General features: G+C 38.8%; 1 protein-coding gene and 1 pseudogene across 1 annotated transcript in view; one reads left to right on the top strand and one right to left on the bottom strand.

The window, feature by feature from the left end:
- BMPR1A (bone morphogenetic protein receptor type 1A) overlaps positions 1-21,222 on the bottom strand; it is an 87,230-nt gene that overhangs the window by 37,421 nt on the left and 28,587 nt on the right. The window lies entirely within an intron of this gene.
- Positions 487-15,305, top strand: LOC112390466 (ATP synthase subunit f, mitochondrial pseudogene; annotated as a pseudogene).

Below are 21,222 nucleotides of genomic sequence, written 5' to 3'. Positions count from 1 at the left end.
AGAACTGAGGCCTCCTGCCAACAGCCATGTGAGTGAGCCACCTTGGCCATGGATCCATCGGTGCCAGGGAAGCTTTCCAGTAGCTGTAGCTTCATAGACATCTTAACCACAATTTATGAGACTTTAAACTAGAACCATCCAACTAAGCCTCTGGTAGACTCCTGATGGTCAGAATGAAATGATAAATGCTGGATGTTTTAAGCTGCTAAGTTTTTTGGTAATCTGTTGGGCAGCAGTAGATAACATTCATTGCTATAATACAGTCAATTCCAAGAGATTTGTTGAAATAATAAAAGCCTAATCACTATAAGTTATTGCACAGTCAACCAAAAGACAGAAGTCTGGAAGGCATAGTCAAGTCAGAGTATAACAATACAAGTATAACATAAATAGGGAATTCCCTGGCAGTCCAGTGGCTAGGACTCCACGCTTTCACTGCCAAGGGCCCGGGTTCAATCCCTAGTAGGGGAACTAAGATCCCGCAAGATGCGTGGTGTGGCCAAAAAAAGGTATAACATAAATAGTCACAATGCTCAAAGAACTAACTGGATAATACAACTAACATCTTTCTTTCAAAGGAGTAACCAGAGTATATTCTTTGTTTTTAAATTACCTCAATAAGTAAGGCTCATTTTTCTGTGGGGGAAAACCTGTCTCTAGTTCCACACTATACACTGTTACATTTGCCCTTTTAAACTATGGATTCCATAACGATGACATCACTTCTGTGTTCTAGGTAAAGGCACTTTTCATATAATATCCTGGCAAATTTAAGAAAGTTAAGTTCTGATGTCAGTCTATTGGTTTCAAAAATCAGCTCCAGTATTTATTTGCTATGTAATTTTGGGGAAGCTACGTAAGCTATCTAGGTCTTGGTTTCCTTAGCCACAAAATGGAGACAATATTACTAACCTAAATGAGTTAGCGCCTTGCATCTCGGTATTAAGCGCTCAATAAATAACAGATGTTAGTTGTTATTGTTGTAACTGTTGTTATTCATAACAGAAGTACTGGTGATTTCCCCTTTATTTGTCCTAGCATATTAACTATTTCTAAAATTATGATATAGCAAAAATAGTAACCTTATTTTGCAACCATTCTTGAAACTGAGTATTTTATAATTCTAACATCTGAAAATAAAAAATATTTTTAAATTCCTAGAATAATTCATTGGAATTTTTATATGAAAATTAAAAATATCTGATCATGCAATGTTAAGAATATAAGGAAATGCAGACATTTGAAATGCCACATGATCAAAATTTTTAAATGATTCTCATATTTAAAAGCTATTATTAAGTAGTCCAAAAAGGCATCTAAATACATTTACTTTCCTTTGCTATATACAAAAGGTTGGTGGTTTCTTTTTCAGGATAATAAGACTACAACATTACTCAATAAAATATAAATTATTTTTAAATAAAAAAATTTAAAGTTTTGCAAACAGGAAGAAAGTTAAACCAATAGTTCAATCAGGATTAAAAAAAAAAAAAAAACAGGAAAAGGCTGAAGTCAGCTGAAAAAACAGACTAAAGTCATTCTTTCCTCTTCCCGTTAAGCCCCCCACCCTTAATTTTTACTTTCTAGTAGTGAGGTTTGGGAATTTTCAACAAGCTGGCTAACTGCCAACTCCAAAAAGTAGTAAGGAGAAAACTCCCCCTTCCAGGGGTCCCTCCCCCTAGGCAGCTCCAGGCGCCTTGTCTGACAAGCTTTCTGAGGACTAGACTCACTGCAGACTTTCTGGCTCCACAGCCATTGTTTGCACGGCTGCTTTGCTCCTGATCCAGAGTTTGGATTAGCATAAGAATATTGTCTTTTCCCTTAACAAGCAACTCATCCATCCCCTCCCCATTTCTAACCTCCAACCTCATCAATTCCTAAATTAATATATACACATACAAATGGAGAAACACTACTCAGGTTATTTTTATATCAGTGTAAAAAAAGTCACCCAAATCTAAACATAAACCCTTAAAAAATAACATGCTTAAATAAATAGTTATGAGTGTATCTGTGGTAATACACAGGAATCTCACCAAAAAGCCTGCCTTGGAGCCCATGCTGTGAGAACTTGTGATGGGTGAGACATTCATAATGAGAACTTTTGTAAAGTCTGAAAAAGGAGCTAAGAGAACCAACCATCTAGCTAAATTCTGACCTACAGTAGGGATGGGGAAGTTCCACTTCATAAAGACATTTCTAACTGTGATGTCTTCATCTACCCTGAGGTCACTAATTTCATCATCACCCTTGAAATTACCTTCTGACTAGACCTTCCTTTCCCCAATGCTCAATTATTTATTCAAAGCAAATTTAACAACATTTAACCTCTGTATTTCTGCTCAATTGTCCTCTCTTCATTCAAAACCTTTCACTTTCCTTCAGTGCCAAGAAACTGTTCTCACCAACACAAGTAAAATTCTTCCAGGAACAGAGAGGTAAGACAAACTAGTATGGCATTATTATAGTTAATGCACTTAGATGTTTTATATCCCTCAGTGGGGGCCTCAATATTAGATGCACAATAAATGCTTCTTTGTTTATGAACTATTTTAAAAAACGGGATAATCTATTTTCAAAACACCATTCAACTTTGTACTAGAAATTCACTAACCTAGTTTCTCCAAAGCTTTTTTGTTTGTTTCATCTTATTAAACAAAAAAACCTCACAAATAATTAGAACTAGATTATGCTAAATACCAATCTTTGGTACATCAGTGCTCAGAAGAAATTCTTAATGCCAGCAGTTAATTGAGGGGGTCTGGGTGTTATTCTTCTGTCTCTCCTCTGGAATAGCACAAATGACAAAAAAACAGGTAAAGTGAATCAGTAGTTGCAGAAATGCCTAGGAGGCAACAGAATTTGGTCATCCCTATAGGTATATTATGAGTAATGGTAAACAATACTGTCTTTGTTTCTGCACAATATTTTTATAGAGATAAAATCAGTATAATGTGGTTACTGAATAGTTCAGGGTCTAGCATAATACAGATCTAGGTCTTTTGTGCCAATTAAGTGAGAAAATCATATATAGTGTTTAGTGGCAACTTTATGTTAGCACATCACCATCTTAATAATTTGCAAGTTAGTTTTACATGCCTTATACCATACGTATATGACCCTTCCAGTAAGTAAAATTATTCCTACTTTTACAGAGAAGAGACAGGTTCAGGAAGCTAAAGTGACCTGCTGAATTCTATACAGCTAGTAACTTGAAGCAAAAACTAAAACCCAGGTCTTTTATTCCCAAGTGCAGTGTTTTATCCAGTAAGTACATCAAAAGGGAAATAGGAAGTTATTCTTTATTGAGCCACATAAGATTTTATTTCATCTTCACAACTCTGCAAGGAAAAAGTGAAGCTCAGTGAAGTTAAGAAACTTGCTCAAGTTCACACAACCAATAAGTAGCAAGTATGCTGCTGAGAAAGCTCAAATTCCATTCACTATTGCATAGTCAGGAGCGACAGGTAATGAGAAAAAAATGGAAACTACTGTGCCCCTTATTACACTATTGCTTTTCAGCAAAAACAAAGCAATAACAAGCCCCCCCCCACCGGCCCCCAAATAAAACCTAACCATTCTGCTTTGTGATGCTGACCTGGGATACCACTAACAAGTCTTTTACCAGCTGGTTCCTTGATAGGTTCTGCCAAAAGGCGAACTAGAGAAGGCTGGAGGGAAGAAGGGACTTTCATCTTTCTGACTTTGTTTGTTGTTCCTGTCAGAGTTATCTGAACTACAGCCTTTGCCATAGCAGCAGCAGTAGATTCCATTTCCAGCTTCCTTCCACACTCCCAGAACCAGCCTCACGGCCCCTGTTCAGACCCAACTGTGCCTACACCTCAGGGTCTGAGTGCCAGCGCCTCAAGATCCTAGAGCAGGTCCTCGGGAGCCGGCAGTAGCTGGGCTCTGAGCTCCCTCAACAGAGGACTGGGTCAGGGCTCCCCAGGGGCACTCCTCCGAGCTTCTAGGTTCTGAAACCTCAGCCTCTTAAGGGTGGTATTTGCTTCCCACAATTAGTATTTCAGTTTAATCCCAGTGTTCCTTTAGCTTTTTCAATCCTCCAATACCTGTGTAATCAACTCCCTACACCAAATTCTCTCTGTTAAAATAACCAGTGTGGTTTCAGCTTTCCTGACTGGGCCCTGATTGATATAAATACTTTCAGAAAACAGATCTCAGAGGGTAACTGACTGACTATATCCACACATACCACATAAACATTTTTTAATATATTCACTTCATCAAAGAGGTCTAACATTTCCTAAGTGCTTACAAAGTGTGTTTTAATATATATTCAAAGAGTATTCTAAGATATTCTGACTTCAGGAATGAACTCTTCTAGACTCAGTACCTATTTCACTTTTCCCACCACAAATAATTTTAACCTATCAAAGTTAGAAATTTGTTCAAGATTGGGTGGTCTTTCTGTTCTAACCTATGTGACCCAAGTCAAAATGCTTGAAAGAGCACCAAAATTTGGCTATCAAAACATTTCTCTTTTCCTTAGCGATACATTTAATCAAAAACTTCTGGAATTAACTCAGTAAATCCCTGTGGCCAAAAAATTAATTCAAATGCTAAATCAATTTTTAAGGAGAATATATCTAACTTCTAGAACTGGGGGAAAAAAGTCAAAGCAGAACTTCAAGAATAACAAAAAACAAACCCACTTTTCACTCAGGAAACCAAATCAAAGTATATCTGTATTTATGTCCTCAATATGAAACACCCTTTCAAAAAGAGTCACAAGTTTTTGCAAGTTTGTACCTCCCTAAGAAGATATGGAAATATACAGGTGATTTTTCGGTTGGAACAATGACTGGGGTAGGACAGGACACACAGTGACCAGGGCCCAAAATGGAAAATGCAATGCAATGTGCAAGGACAATCCCTCAAAACAAAGAATTGTCTCAACCAAATGCCAATAGGGCTCTCCTTGTGGAGAAACAACTATTCTTGACTAGAACGACCTATCAGATTCTGTTTTGTTCTGGCCACGCCACAAGGCTTGCGGGATCTTAGTTCCCTGACCAGGGATCGAACCTTGGCCCTCGGCAGTGAAAGCACAAAGCCTTAACTGCTGGACTGTCAGGGAATTTCCTCTTAGGTTCTAGATATTCAAAAAGCAATAGTTTTAGGCCTCTTAGAAGAAAAATTATCTTAATCAAACTAATGTCTGAATGCAACTTTACTTTTATTTTACTTTTTTTCCTTCTCATTTGACCACTTTACAAAAGGAATCATTCTTGCTGTGTTAACCACAGTGCTTGTACAATGCAAAAGTAATTTAAAAATCAACCATTTTTCTCCACTTTTTTTCCTCTATCTACAACTTTAAAAAATTCATTGTACACAGGTTTCCCTGAAGCACCAGAAGTAGAGGCTCTGTCCTAGGCCAAGCCAATCAGCATATTCTATCTCCTATGCCACAATGAAAAGTTCAGGGGTGAGCCGTACTAACATGGTCTAAGGACTTCAGCTGGCCCTGCAGAGATAAAGTCACTCTTTCAGATTGAACATGAATAAGAAAATAGCAGCTGCTGGCAGCTACGTTGGGACCAGAAGGGGAACCAGAGGCAGAGCTGAGAGAGTAAAAGAAGCCCGATCCTTGGAGCTATCAGTGAGCTGCTCAAACAACCCTGCCTGACACCTGGATTGCTTAAGGACTTTTCAGTTAACAGCCAATAAATTCTCCTTATATTTTAGGTCAGAGAGAGATAATTTTTCTGATATAACCAAACATTAAAGGAAAAGGTACACTTGAGTATTCTGGGTTAGATCAGCATAAAATTAGTACTTCTGAATAATGTCAAATATCTCAGAAAAAGATACTCAATAACACATATGCAGAAAAAAAAAAAGACTGGTACAAGATAGAATTACTTTTAAGATAGCTCAAATAGTATAAAAATTTACTTAATAATGTAATCAGCAGCTATATAATTTATCATTCCTGGTCTTTCTCCTCTTATCCCCTAAATCTGCTAGACCCTTGGTCTTTCTCACCATAACTAACAACCTCTCTACTTCTAGTTTCCCAGGCCAAAAGTCTTGGAGTCATTCTGGGCAACTCCCTTCTTCCCCCTCATACTCCACAGGCTATGGTCAGAAAATCCTGTTGGTTCTACCTTCAAAATATATCCAGAACCTATGCACTTCTCACCACATCCACTATTATCTCTCTGGTCCAAGTCACTAACTAACCTTTTGCCTGGATTACTGAAAAAGCCTCCTAGAACTGGACTCTTTGCTTCTGCCCTTATCCACCTACAATATATTCTCAACACAGCAGCCAAAGTGGTGATAAAAAGCATATTAGATCACATCACTCCCCTTTTCAAAACCCTCCAATGGTTCCCCAACTCACTCAGAGTAAAAGCTGAAATCTACCATGGCCAACAAGACTCCAACTCCTCTACTTCAGCAGCATGGGCCTCCTGGTTCCTCAAACATTTCAGGGATGGCCCTGCTGCAGGACCTCTGCAAGTTCCTCTGTCTATAATATTCCTCCCCAAGACATCTATCCATATGACTTGCTACCTGACCTCTTCCAAGTGCTTACTCAGTACCCCTTTCTTATTTAGCGTTCCTGCTCATCCTATTTAAAACTGTAATCCCATCCACATCGCTGGCACTCCCATCTTCCATCCCTGATATTTTATTTTCTCTTTAGCACTTGTCACCTGTAATTTTACATATAATTTACTATTTGTTTTGTTTATTGCCTGCCACCTGCTCCAGAATGTATGCTCCGTAGGGCAGGTGTATAAGTCTACTTTTTCACTCTGTATTTGTAGCACCTAGGATGGTGCTTGGCACATATTTGGTACTAAATAAATATTTGCTGAGGGAATGATTGAGTATAGCAGAAGGAATTAAAACGTTATGCCAATTCCTTTTACTTTCACATACAAATGAGACTTTCCCATAAGGGCTATGCTATGGATAAACTATTCCATTTCCTTTTCTCAACACAACTGAAATGATACAAAAACCACACTACTTCCTTTTGCTCACTTTGAGCCCTGACTTGTGTCTAGATCCAGTAAAAAAAAACTTTTCTCCACTGTTTTCACTGGATATACTCAACTTTGAGTATATGTGAGTAAATTAAAAGGTCTTGAGTATGTCTTGAGACTCAATGTCTTGAGTATATTTGAGTAAATTAAAAGGTCTTTAAGAAAGACATGTATCAGTAAACATTATTTCCCAAGATCTAAAATATTGCTTAAGGCAAACAATGGCTTGGGTTATATTCTGACAGTACCACATAGTTACAGCAAGTTAAATAATTGTGGAAATAACCACAGACAAAAAGAAAATACAGTCCTTTGGTACAAACAATGTGGTCTGACAAAGGGAACTTCAAAGCACTATCTAAACTCAACTGCAATCTTTCAATTAAGTAAAGGTTCAAAGGTAATATTTATATGTAAATTGTAAGTAACCAAAGGCCCTGAATAAGACCAGAGGGTGTTAAAATCAGATTGTTAACAGTTCTGCCCTGACAAGCATGAACCACAAACTATAGGAAACTAAACCCTGCAAACCTATAGGTCTGAGAAACAACACTCAAGATGACAAATTTGGGCTTATTAATGTGAGAGCTTGGAAATCCAGAAAGAGTTTTCCCCGTTTTGGATGAAACATCTCCATTTTATTTTCTTTACTCTGTCAGAACATGTCTTAGGTTAGAATGTGCTGGTTTAGAGTGTTTTCATGAAGAAATTCTGTGGCAGACTTGACATTAACTTGTCCTTTTTTCCCTTTTAGTATCTTTCTTTCAGCTCCTAGTTTAAATACTTATCAACTTATATTTTTATTAAATACAAAAATATTTTTATTAAATATAAAACTTATATTTTTATTAAATACTTATCAACTTATATTTTTATTAAATATAAAAATATACTGTGTTAAGTAACACAGTCTTAGAGTCGGGAGACCTAGGATTCAGTTGCAAATTCTGCCTAACTGGCTAGCTGATCTTGGTCCACTCACTTCCCTCTCCAGGCCTTAGTTTCCTCATCTGTAAAATAAATAATACCATGAAGACTTCTACCTCTCATATCCTGTGAGTCTATGAACTACACTCCTGAATATAGTGTCTCAAAGACTTCACCTAAGTATACAGGTACTGAGTAAAGCAGGGCAAATACCACTGAAGCGCCACCCTTTCCCTGGTTCTGAGGGAACCACTATTCTGATTATGGTATTTAACACTCATGTCTTTACATGCTTTTATACTATATGTGGTATATATCCCAAATAAGACTGCTTTGCATACTGTTAAATTTGCTATAGACGTATAAAAATTGTATCATTCTGCATGTATATTTTTATAATTTGCTTATTTTTCACTCAATGTTGTGAGTGATTACCATCATAGATACATACAGTTCCTTTTAATTCGTTTTCATTGTTATAGAGTATTCCATTTTATGATTATTTTATAGCTGTATTTATCCATTCTTATGCTGATGGACATTTTATGTTGTTCCTAGGTTTTGGTATTATGAGCAATGCTGCAATAAATAAACTTGAATAGATGCTTTTGTTATTATTGTTTAGGAAAATAATTCTGAAGGACAGATTTCTAGAAGTGGGATTCTGGGTCTAATGGTACTTTTGGTAGCTATTTTGGTAACCCCCTCTGGGACTGTACCATCTTGTACTTCCAAGTGTACAAAACTGATACAAGGACAATTTTAAAATACTGCTGAAGGATACAGAATAAACTTTAACACATGGAAAAACATACCACATTATGTACAGAAAACTTCAAGATCATGTATATCAATTGTTCCTAAATTAATTATAAATTTAATGATATTCTTTATCACATTACAGTTCCCTTCTATTCTTCATTTGCTAATAAGAGTTTTCATTATAAATGGGGTTGAATTACATCACGTGCTTTTTCTCCATCTATTGATATAATCACAGTGGCTTCCTCCTTCAATGTGTTAAGGTATAAATTAATTAGTAATAATCCATATTAAGAGCTCTCTTTGTTTTTAAGATTTTCTTTTTTGATGTAGACCATTTTTAAAGTCTTTATTGAATTTGCTACAATATTGCTTCTGTTTTATGTTTTGGTTTTTTTGGCTGCAAGGCATGTGGGATCTTAGCTCCCCAACCAGAGATTGAACCCGCATTCCCTGCATTGGAAGGCAAAATCTTACCCACTGGACCGCCAGGGAAGTCCCTGAGAGCTCTCTCAAAGAGTAAGCTATCTGTGGTAGTTTTAAAATATGTCCACAAATTCTTTCATTTTCCTCTTTTCAAGAGGTGGAACCTAATTACTTTGAGAGTGGGCCAGACTGAGAGATTCCCTCCTAACAAACAGAACAAAGTGAAAGTGACAAAGTATGACTTCTGAGACTAGGTCTTGAAAGGTAATGCAGCTTTCTCCTTGCTCTCTTTCTTGGATATTTATTCTGGGGAAACACAGGTGCCATGGTGTTAGTATATTCAAGGAATCTGTGGAGAGGCTCATACGGTGAGGAACAGAGGCCTCCTGCCAACTGCCATGAGAATGTGTCATCTTGGAAGTAGATTCTCCTCCAGTCAAGCTTTTAAATGAATGTAGCCCCTGTGGACAAAACTACAATCTCACAAACTATCCTGAATCAAAACCACCCAGTAAATTGCTCCTGAATTTCTGTAAGTTAATTTAAGCTTTCATTATTTCAAGTCCTTACGTTTTGGAATGAATTGTTATGCAGCAACAATAACTAACACATTAACATCCTTGGATTTCTGGGATAAATTCTGTTTTGTCATCGTTAAATAAATATTTTGTCTGGTCTCTGTGCCTGGTTCCTGGGTAACAGAAGTGTCTTTGTTATTCACAAGCCTTATGGACCACACCTGAGTTTATGCTAATGAATGACTCAGGATGGGGTTGGTCACCAAAATGACCAGTGATGTGATTAGAAGAGGGTTTGGGGGCTTCCCTGGTGGCACAGTGGTTGAGAGTCCGCCTGCCAATGCAGGAGACAAGGGTTCGTGCCCCGGTCCAGGAGGATCCCACATGCTGCAGAGCGGCTGGGCCTGTGAGTCATGGCCGCTGAGCCTGCACGTCCGGAGCCTGTGCTCTGCAGCTGGAGAGGCCACAACAGTGAGAGGCCCTGGTATGGCAAAAAAAAAAAAAAGAGGGTTTGGGGCTTGAAGCCAGCCCAGCCTCCAGGGATTATGGATAGGGAGGGCAGAAGATTGAGTTCAGTCACGTGGCCAATTATTCAATCATGCCTACATAATGAAACTCCAATAAGAACTGCACACCATGTCTCAGATAAGCTTCCTCGGACAACACACCCTAATTCCAGGGGAAGAGGGCATGGAAGCTCCACATTTGGAAGCCTCCCTGGCCTCACCCTGTGTGTCTCTTTCATTTGGCTGGTCCCAATCTGTATCCTTTATATTGATAAAACTATCATAAGTATACCACTTGGGACTTCCCTAGTGGCACAGTGGTTAAGAATCCATCTGCCAGTGCAGGGGACATGGGTTCAAGCCCTGGTCCAGGGAGATCCCACATGCCTCAGAGCAACTAAGCCCGTGCGCCACTACTACTGAGCCTGCGCTCTAGAGCCCACGAGCCACAACTACTGAGCCCGTGTGCCACAACTACTGAGCCCACATGCCACAACTACTGAAGCCCAAGCACCTAGAGCCCGTGCTCTGCAACAAGAGAAGCCACGGCAACGTGAAGCCCGCGCACGGCAAAAGAGAGTAGCTCCTGCTCACCACAACTAGAGAAGGCCTGCACGCAGCTTTCTCTAGAAAGACCTAATGCAGCCAAATATAAATAAATAAAATAAATAAATTTATTAAAAAAAATAAGTCTACCACTTTCTTAAAGTCTGTGAGTCATATAAATGAATTGTCAAATGTGGGGAGCGATCATGGGAATCCTCCTGGATTTGTAGCCAGTTAGTCAGAAGTGTGAGTAGCCTGGGGACCTCCAAACTTGTGACTGGCATCTCAAGTGAGGGCAGTCTTGTTGGGGACTGTGCCCTTAAAACTGTGGAGTCTGACACTAACAGTGGGTAGGCAGTGTCAGAACTGTACTGCAGTACTGTAGACATGATGACGTTTAGATACACCACTGGATTTGTTTTGCTAACAATTTTGTTAGGTTTTACATCTATGTTCATAAGAAAGACTGACCTATAATTTTTTTCTAATATTATCCATGTCTTGTTTCGGTATCAAGGTTATACTACTCACACAGAATAAGCTGAGGAACTTTCCTTATTTTGCTATTCTCTCAAACAGTCTTTGTATATCTGGACATATCTACCACTTGAATAGTTTCATAGAATTCACCTTTAAAATCATCTGAGCCAAGGGCTTATCTGTGAGTATATGGGAGGAGGCAGATCTTTCACTAAAAATTAAAATTCTCTAATAATTACAGAAATATCTAGGTTTTTTATTTCACTTTAATCAATTTTATTGTCACATTTTAAAAATTGTTGTTTTATTTAAATTGTAAAATGTGGAGTTCCCTGGTGGCACAGTGGTTAAGAATCCTCCTGTCAATGCAGGGGACACGGGTTCAAGCCCTGGTCTGGGGAGATCCCACATGCCACGGAGCAACTAAGCCCATGTGCCACAACTACTGAGCCTGTGCTCTAGAGCCTGCTAGCCACAACTACTGAGCCCGCATTCTGCAACTACTGAAGCCCGTGTACCTAGAGCCCGTGCTCTGCAAGAAGAGAAGCCACTGCAATGAGAAGCCCGTGCACCGCAACAAAGAGTAGCCCCCACTCATCGCAACTAGAGAAAGCCCACACCCAGCAACAAAGACCCAAGTCAGCCATAAATAAATTAATTAAAAAAAAAAAAAAAAAAAAAAGTATAGGCATAAACTTATTCAAGGTATCTCTTATTTTTTAAAAATCTCTGCTATATCTGAAGTTATGTCCTCCTTTCCATTCCCAATACTACTTGTGCTTTCTGGGTTTTTCTTGATCAGTTATTCAAATGGTTTGTCTGTTTTATCAGCCTTTTCAAGAAACCAACTTTTGGCTATGTTAACTCTCTCCATTGTATCTTAACAAAACAAAACAAAACAAACTTTTCCAATTAGCCCCAATTCTATCACTTATTAACTAGAAGTGTAGATAAGTTTTTCTCTGTGCCTCCGTTTTCCCATCTGTAAAGTGGGAATAATAAGAGTACCTACCTCACAGGGTTGTTGCAAAGATTAAATGAGATAATCCTTGTAAAGCACATGGAACAGTGCCTGGTACACATAACAAGTACTCTACAAGTATTAGCTTTTATTTTTATCACCTATTTTACTTCACTTGAATTTATTCTGTTTTTCTTTTCCTAATTTAAATTAGGTGCTTATCTTATTAATATTTTTAATCTTTTAATATGAGTATGTAAGGCTTCAACATGTCACACAAGTTTAATAAGTCCTAATTTTCTTTATTGTTTAGTTCTAGGTGTTTTCTGACTTGCATTATCATTTTATTTTTGACCTGTGGGATTTACGGAGGTAGGTTTTTAAATTTCCAAATGTGTGCCTGTATATACTGTTTGTTACTCAGTTTTCACTTAAGTGTATGCTGACAAAAAGTATGGCTGATATGATCATGTGAACTGTATAAGAACTTGCTGTACAGCCTAGTACATGATCACTTTTAATAAAATGCTAACTTCTAAACCAAACCTAACTTCTAAAACTAAATGACCCTGTCATGCTCTCTGCTTAAAAAAATCTATAAATATTCTCATTTCATAGGATGGAATTACCAAGACATAAGAATTGTTATGATCTGGCCTCCGCCAGACTTTCTAACACCATCTTCCCATTCACTCCTCATACCTTTACAATGATCCAACTACACTGAAATCACTGAAGCCTCTATATTTACATGCATCCCTTTTAGACTCCCATCCTTTGCACATCCTTTTTGTTCTTCCCTTTGTTTCTCACCAAGTTAACTACAGTTCACTCTTCAGACTTGATCTATGCATCGTCTGTGTAAGCAATCCCTGACCCCTGCATATCAGGGTGAGTGAGCCGGCCCATCTCTGTACTTCTAGTGTACCCAGAACATGAACCATGGCTGCGCCTTAGCTCTTGACTAACACTCATTCATAAAGTATTTATTAATTACTTGGTATGCGCACCACGCTTATATGACAGTCAATTCCCTCCTCTCATAACGCTTATTTAGTCAGGTGATTCTTTTGACTTATCTTGCAGCACTTGTAGCCTCCACTTTCTATCATGTTACTAAGCAAAACAATAAATGTTCAACAGGTGCATGAAATGAATAAAAATAATATTAATATCTTAAGGGAAACATAACTGGGGAGTTAAATCAACTATAAAATCATATAATAAACTCTAATAGTTCTTTGTAAGTACACTAACATCTACAAATGTATCTCCAAACCTTACAGTTATAGCCAGCTACTACTAACCCAACAATCCAAGTACTAGCTCAATAACTTTGCTCCCCAAATCACCACCCCTCTGGTGATTTCTACATGTTAGAGAAAAGAAATTTATATCCAAGTCATGAAACGGGGAACCTTAGTATATGCAAAAGCCCTTTCCCCCCAAATATTTCTGCCTTATTTCATATTTTGAATGATCTTTGCTTTAAGTTTATTAGCTTTTTCTTATAATACTTTTTTTTATACTATGAAGTAAGAATTCTAACATGTTATACATACTTGACATGTACTAACTCATTTAATCCTCACACTAACTTTATAAGGCAAGTATTCTCATTATGCATAATTTTATAAAAATAAATCCCCCAAATCAATAACCTGTAATGTAAAGGTCGGTGAGGTGCAAATGGGGTGGAGGGGAGTGTGGTAAGGAGGGCAGTGGGGTGAGGGTAATGAAGAGGGCTTTAGGCTTCGGTGCATACTGTCAAAATTGTATGCAAGAACTTATTCATGCCTCATTTACGTAGTCTTTTTAAAATTAAAAAAAATTGTTCTGCAAAGAGACAATTAAGCCTCCTCTAGCCCTTAACCCACAAAAAAATGGACAGGAGGGAGGAAAGGAAGAAAGGACGAACAGGTAGGAAGTAGGTGAGCTCAGAAGTTAAATTAGAATTTCTATCTGAGACACCCAGAAAGAAACTATTGAAAATATAAGATAGTAGAACAGGAGAGAAGTATTAGGATGGAGGATAAAGACAAGAATTGAAATGTCACTATAGATTATGAAAAGATGCTACTGGAAATCTTGTGGCATGCTCTTCCTACAGTACCATATGCAGTTGCAATAACACAAACAACCACTGGAATCTAAAAGCATCCACAAACTGGAGAATGATCAAATAAGTAAGCAAGGAGAATACCCACCAAACTTAAATTAAGAAAAGAATAAAGATATCTGAGTTATGAGGAGGTAGTATGAATTGAAGAGAATGGGAATAGACTTTCTCTGTCTCCCTTTCAGGAGTAGCACAATAACCAAAGAGCCTGAGAGGCCTGTAGGATGTTTCTGAGACCATAAGTTCTAGGTTTCTCTACAGAAGACAGTAGGTGTGGGAATACATTTTCAATGGAGTCCAAGGAGAGACCAATAGGAAAGATGAAGCTCATCTTCAAGCCCGGCACTATAACTGCGTTCTGCAATGCTGGACCCTCAAAAGGCTCCTCCATCTAACAGATCTCAGCAGACGTAGAAGCAACTCTCATCTGCCACACTGCTAACAGATCTTGCAGTCGGGAGTGCCTGGAAGCACTGCGGACTGCTCCCAGAGCTTCAAGAAATGGGCAACAATTTGTCGGCCCCCTTGTTATCAGTCCACAGGACAGAAACAACTCTGACTTTCATGCCTATTGGTTTGCCACTGAATAATAGATGCCTATAGCCAGAACTAAATGAGTGCTTAGGGAACCCAAAGCCCCGGAATGGGCATAAAAAAATACAATTCATTTAAAGGGAATTCAGCAAACGGAGGGAAGGCTAAGCTGAAAATCAGAACAGCGGCTTCTAGTTAAACTTCGGAACTATTGAGTGACTGAATATCCAAGACAACAAGACGGTGTTAGTTGTACCAGTGGAGAAGAAACTCATGGATGTCAAAATAAAGGATCTGCCAAACTGGATACTGACGCAAGATTTCACCCCCAAAGGCACCATCAGAGCGTTTCAAAGAGGTTACTACCAGTATGACAACAAGTATGTCAATATAAACAAAGGGAGCACCCTTGGGGTTTCTATGGTGCTGGAAGCTGACATGCTTTTCAACTACTGCGTTTCTTACAAGGAACTCAAACATGAACAGCTACGCAAGAACCACTGATGAGGGCCCCACGTGAAGGGTGCTCTCTGCAGTCCTTACCATGACCATCTTTGCCCTGAACCTCTCTTTGAAGAACTTGATCTTTGCTGAATCCTATTACACCCTGAGAATTAATGCCCAATGAAAGATGACTGGTACATTTTTAAAATTTTTTAAATTAAAAAAGAGAAGAGACTGGGTGACTCAGAAGGCTGCCAGTTTTGATTAGGATCTAGAGGAGAAGAGGCTCTCAGCAGATCAAGCTCTGGTGCAAGCTGCCCTGATGCTCAGATGCAAAGGTATTAGAGACATCTGTGGTAAACGGACGCCATGTCAATTCTCTGGCAAGTTCCAGTAGGAGAGTTGCAGCACAGCCCTCTAGATTTTCTGAGGCAAGCACATAACTTCTATAGCACTGCATGAAAAGTGTCGGTCCTGGCATGACATTGGGCCCTAGCAGAGTTCCCAAGCATGAAACATTAAGGTTTAGTGACCAGAGCTACCCATCATGATCCACCAAGTCACAAGGTTATGCACAGCAGCAATCCACTGTGCAATGTCACAGGACCTAGGCAGGTCCAGAAGGCACTACTAAACTACAAGAGGTGGCCCAGAGCTTCATGTCACCTACCTCTACCATACTGGTATCTTTACTTCTGCTCACACCAATGACTTTATGGTAGGTTACTGGTGGCCAATGACAAAAAAAAAAACAACACCTGGGGCCTGGTTAACAGAAACAAATAAAAAATGGATTACTACTACTCTACAGCCCTATTTGGATGGCTCTGAAAGACAATGATGAAGTAGAAATTCTCTCAGTGGGTATGGTGCAGGGAGAAGTGACCAGAGAAGGGAAAACATGGACTCCTTGGGAGTGGCAAATGGTATGGCTGACTGGTTAGGGGGATAGAAGGGGCAAAACTGGAAAATAAGAGGGACTTCCCTGGCGGCGCAGTGGTTGAGAGTCCGCCTGCCGATGCAGGGGACACGGGTTCATGCCCCGGTCCGGGAAGATCCCACATGCCGCGGAGTGGCTGGGCCCGTGAACCATGGCCGCTGAGCCTGTGCTTCCGGAGCCTGTGCTCCGCAAGGGGAGAGGCCACAAAAGGGAGAGGGCCGCAAACCGCAAAAAAAAAAAAAAAAAAAAAACAAAAAAAAAAAAAAAAAAAAAAACTGGAAAATAACAGAAAGAATTTGGAGAAGAGGCATGTCGATGGTTCTGTGGGAGTCAGCACAAAGTGCCAATCTTCTATGTCTTATGTTAATGCCCACCACAAAGCACCAAGAGGGAAGGTGCATTTAACTGCATCCCAACTACAGACGGAGTGACTTGTCAGTGGACATCAGCCAGATTCTGCTCTTGACCACCTCAATGCTTAAGCAATAGGGCTGTGAATGGAGGAGCCCTAGTGACAGAAAGGAAGGCTTTACAAAGGCCCAGCAGCATGGTTTCCTTCTCATGAAGGTGACCTAATTACTGCTGCTGTGGAATGCCAACTAACACATGCAGGTGCAGAACTGACACTGACTCCAGATGTGGGTTTGCCTTTCCCGCCCACAATATACCCCATGGACAGCACCACTATCCCACAGATTACAGGATCAATTATGGCCTCAGGAACAGCTGCAGTAGAGGGACTACAGCATGTTCCCCTAACCCTCCTGTTTTAGAGACTGCTTTTAGCAATTACAACCAGCCACCACTCTGAAGGGTCAGTGACAGAGTGGACTTAACAGAACACGAGGTAATCTGCATAATAAAAGGGGTGGCAGTCACTTGCAGTGCTCAGCCTACCTTTCCTTGTTACAGCTGCAGTGGACAGATCTATGCACTGTCCAACAGCATCTGACATCAAGTGTGAGCCAAGGCACTGCTCTGTTTTGCTCCTCAGGGCTTCCTCCAAACCCAAAGACGACTGCTCAGCAGTATATAGGCACAACTACACAAGTGCTAGAGTTAGAGCTCCAGGAGCCATCCTCAATTAACAAAAGATGAAAGTCAGTGGATAAATGTCCCAAGTTCCTGTCCGTCTTTGGTGGGACAATGCTGAGGTGCATTCAGAAGGTACCTAAGGAAATTGAATCCCAGTTGCTCACAGTGATAACTAGCTCATGGACAAATTTTATGTAACTTTACTTTCTTCTCTCTCTCACTTTTCCCATTCTCTCATTTCTGCTTCTTTAGATCATCTCCCAAATAAACTACCCAAGCCATAAGTCCCTTTCTCAGGCTCTACTTTCAAAGAAACCCAAACTAAGACATGGTGCAGTTAGAACTCAAACTGAAGAAACTTTGCTCCACTGCCTGTGCTTTGAAGAGTGTGTTGCCTCTAAGTAGAAGAATGTAGTGCAGTACACTATGGGAAACTAAACATAAGTTAGAAGCAACAAGTAAGAATGTACACAGCAACGTGAAGAGATATAACTTTCTGGTGCTAAAGAAAATAGTGGGGGAAAAAAAGGGCAGAATATCTGTAACAAAGCCTAATTAAGTCAATGAAACACATACACACCAACAACACTATGTTTTATAAAGATACATTCACTCAAAGATATAGAGCAAACAAATTAGAATGGTTTCCTATGGCAGAATGAAAGGAAAATGGGAGTGGAAGTCAAGAATAAAGAAGACAAAATAAAATATATCAACTGAAGGGCCTTATAAAGAACAAAGATAGTAATTTTACTGCCATAAATTGAAGGTATGATTAACTCTAATTTCTGAACCAGAATTCAAAACAGAGAGAAAATAAAGGTGAACATAATTGTCACTATGTTAAATATTACTTGTCACAATAAATATATAACTGGAAAAGTTTACAGATTCATCTGTGTGCCACCTAAAATCATTCTGAATACTACCAGTGATACATACTCAACACTCTGGGAAACACTGTTGTGACTATTCTGAGATAAGAATGATAGAGGAGATCTTAAAATATATATACATATATATTTATACACACACATACATACACAATATATATAGTATAAATATTAATTAATTTGAGAGCTTAACCAAATTTATGTTAGAGAGGAAATAACTTGAAAATATAGTTTAATCATAAAGCCTTTTCTTAATGTGATGTTTCCTTCCTCAATAATGTGATGTTTTCCAATTTTACACAATGCGTAATTACAAAACAAATAGTGACTACTTTATTTTCAACACAGTGTTGAAATATTTCTGAATATGGCAAAGCCCTAAATCAATCATCAATTAAGAGTTGAAAAGAACTTTAATAAAAGAATTAAAAGTAGTTAGTTTTATATTATAAGGTAATATTACCTCACTATAAGGTATTTCTCTAAGGACGTTATCAGACTAATGTTTATTTGTTAAAGTGGAACCATCAAATTCTGCTTAATGAGTGTCTTCACAGGTCTCCATTCATTTAGCAATAATTCTATTAAATGAGATACCATCTTTCAGTAAGTGTCAGAATTATACCTGCAGAAATACTTTAAACATTCTTAAATTTTACTAAATCTCATATAGCATTTAAAATAATAACGAAAGAGATAAATGAAAAGAATAGTATTTATTTCTCTAAAAACTACTCTTCTAAAGAGACAATACTTTGCTTTTTTCACAATACCTCCTTTTCAGCATGCTAAGGCTTGAACAACAATGTGCAAAAATATGTGTTGTATGTAAGCAAGTGAGGAGACCAACAATACAGCAGAACATCAACTTTAGTGTTTCTTTAAACTTAGAAAACTCGGATTTAATTAGATTTGAAGAATTACTTATGTTTGCTATTAACGATGCCCAATATTATCCCTGCTTTCCAGATAAAAAATGTGGGCATCATCATCTCTTTTCAACATCTAGTCACAAATCAGTGTCCCTTCTTCCTTCATAACATACCCTACTCCATTTAGTCCTTCTTTTCTATTTCCACTATTATCACTCTGACTGAATTCTGATTACCTCATGCCTAACTACTCCTACAGCCTTCCAAGATCCCTGACTCCTCACTCCATTTCTCTAATGATGTTTGTTCATACATCACTGCTAGAGTAATTCCCCTAAAATACAGTTTTCTCTATGTCATACTTCCTACCCTCTCCAAGACCTCTTCTACACTCCTATGGAAATATCCATTTTCTATCAATCAGCTTTTCCAGAAACATCTTTTAATTCTTTCTTTACCTATCAAATTCTACTCATCTTTCAAAGCCCAGATCAAATAACCTCTTCTATGTTCTAGCTGTACTTCTCCGTGCTACAGAACTCTGACTGGAAGTAATAAATGACTCCTTTGACATTTATCACTTTCACCTGGCGATGCTGGTTATCATTACTTGTATTACTTATATACATACTTTACTGATATGACCATAAACAGAGGTTGGGGACCATGTTTTTTATTTTCTGATTCCTCCTTTGTGACTTGTTGTTACATAATTTAAGAGGGACCCAAAAAAGTAATATTCTGAAGGACAAAAATAAGTGCTCTGGGACCTTAAACTAGATAAAGAGGGAAAAACATGCCTAGAGAAAAAATAATATGAGCAGAAGGGAGAAAAAACAGGACAATTTCAAATCATCGGCTGAAGAGTATCATACATGCAAGGGGTATAGAAGAAGAAAATTAAACATCTGCTAAATAATCAATGCTTAAAGTTTTTCATAATTTCAGGTAAGTTGATCCCTACCTTGATCAAGATTCTCATTATTTCTTGCTTGCAACAATTAAGAGTATCCTAATTGTCTCTCTGCTTTTGGTATCTCCCCCTTCCAAACTATCATTCACATCACTGCCATGCTAATTGTAACAAAACAAAATTATGATCCAAAATACCTCTGTTAAAATTTTTCAAAGACTGCCAACTACTCACAAAATGAAGTCTAAACTCCTTATCATGGCATCCAGAGTTCTTCACAAACAAGCTCTCTTCCAGCCTTGTCCCTCAAACCCTCTCTCCCGTCCTGAATTCAAACCATACAAAATGATTTCTTCTGTCTTTTGCACACTCTATACATTTCAAGTTTCCCCTGCTTACACTGGGCTCTATGCATGAAATTCTACTGCCTCCAAATTACAGTCAGCAATCTTCTACTTATCCTTTAAAACTCTACTCAAATGCCATTCCCTATGTGAAGCCTCCCTGACAATTCTCGCCTCCAACAATGTTGGTGGAGCCTTTCTAGATGATACCAATACACTTTTCCAATTTCATATAGCACTTTTCAAGTTGCACTCGCATTAACTCTTTGTATACTCATCTCTAATCGGATTATTTTTTGAGAGTAAAGTAAGGAACTCATTTTACCGAATGTTGCATATTCTCGGCACCTAACACAGTACCTGCAGTAGAGTAGGTGTTTAGTAAGTGTTTAAAGGGAGAAAGAAATGGATGGATGCAGGCAAAGCTGTCACTCACTTAATGCTACACTGTTGAGAGACTTTATTACCAGAGGAGTTTGTCCTTACTTTGGTAGGCTAACAAAGAGTTACTGACAGTACATGCAGAATTACCTCTGAGAAAATTTAAGCTGGTAGCAACACACAGATGGAAAAGAGAGTGAGGAGAGGCACAAAGTGGGAAAAGTCCTGCAATATTTCAGGTGAAATGTGATATAAGAACTTAAACTTGGATGATGACGAGGAGATTAGAAAGGAGATGATGAAAACATTCATGATATATTATAGAGGTAAAATTGATAGGACTGATCTCTTATTAAGAGTAGGAAGGGGGGCTTCCCTGGTGGTGCAGTGGTTGAGAGTCCGCCTGCCGATGCAGGGCACACGGGTTCGTGCCCCGGTCCGGGAAGATCCCACGTGCCGCGGAGCGGCTGGGCCCGTGAGCCATGGCCGCTGAGCCTGTGTGTCCGGAGCCTGTGCTCCGCAATGGGAGAGGCCACAACAGTGAGAGGCCCGCGTACCGCAAAAAAAAAAAAAAAAAAAAAAGAAGGGAGGAAGGGGTG

Source organism: Neophocaena asiaeorientalis, unplaced genomic scaffold, assembly GCF_003031525.2.
Source record: "Neophocaena asiaeorientalis asiaeorientalis breed wild unplaced genomic scaffold, Neophocaena_asiaeorientalis_V1.1 scaffold714, whole genome shotgun sequence".
NCBI lineage: Eukaryota > Metazoa > Chordata > Mammalia > Artiodactyla > Phocoenidae > Neophocaena > Neophocaena asiaeorientalis.
Note: the sequence above shows the minus strand (reverse complement) of the source record. Positions and strands in the feature narration are given on the sequence as shown.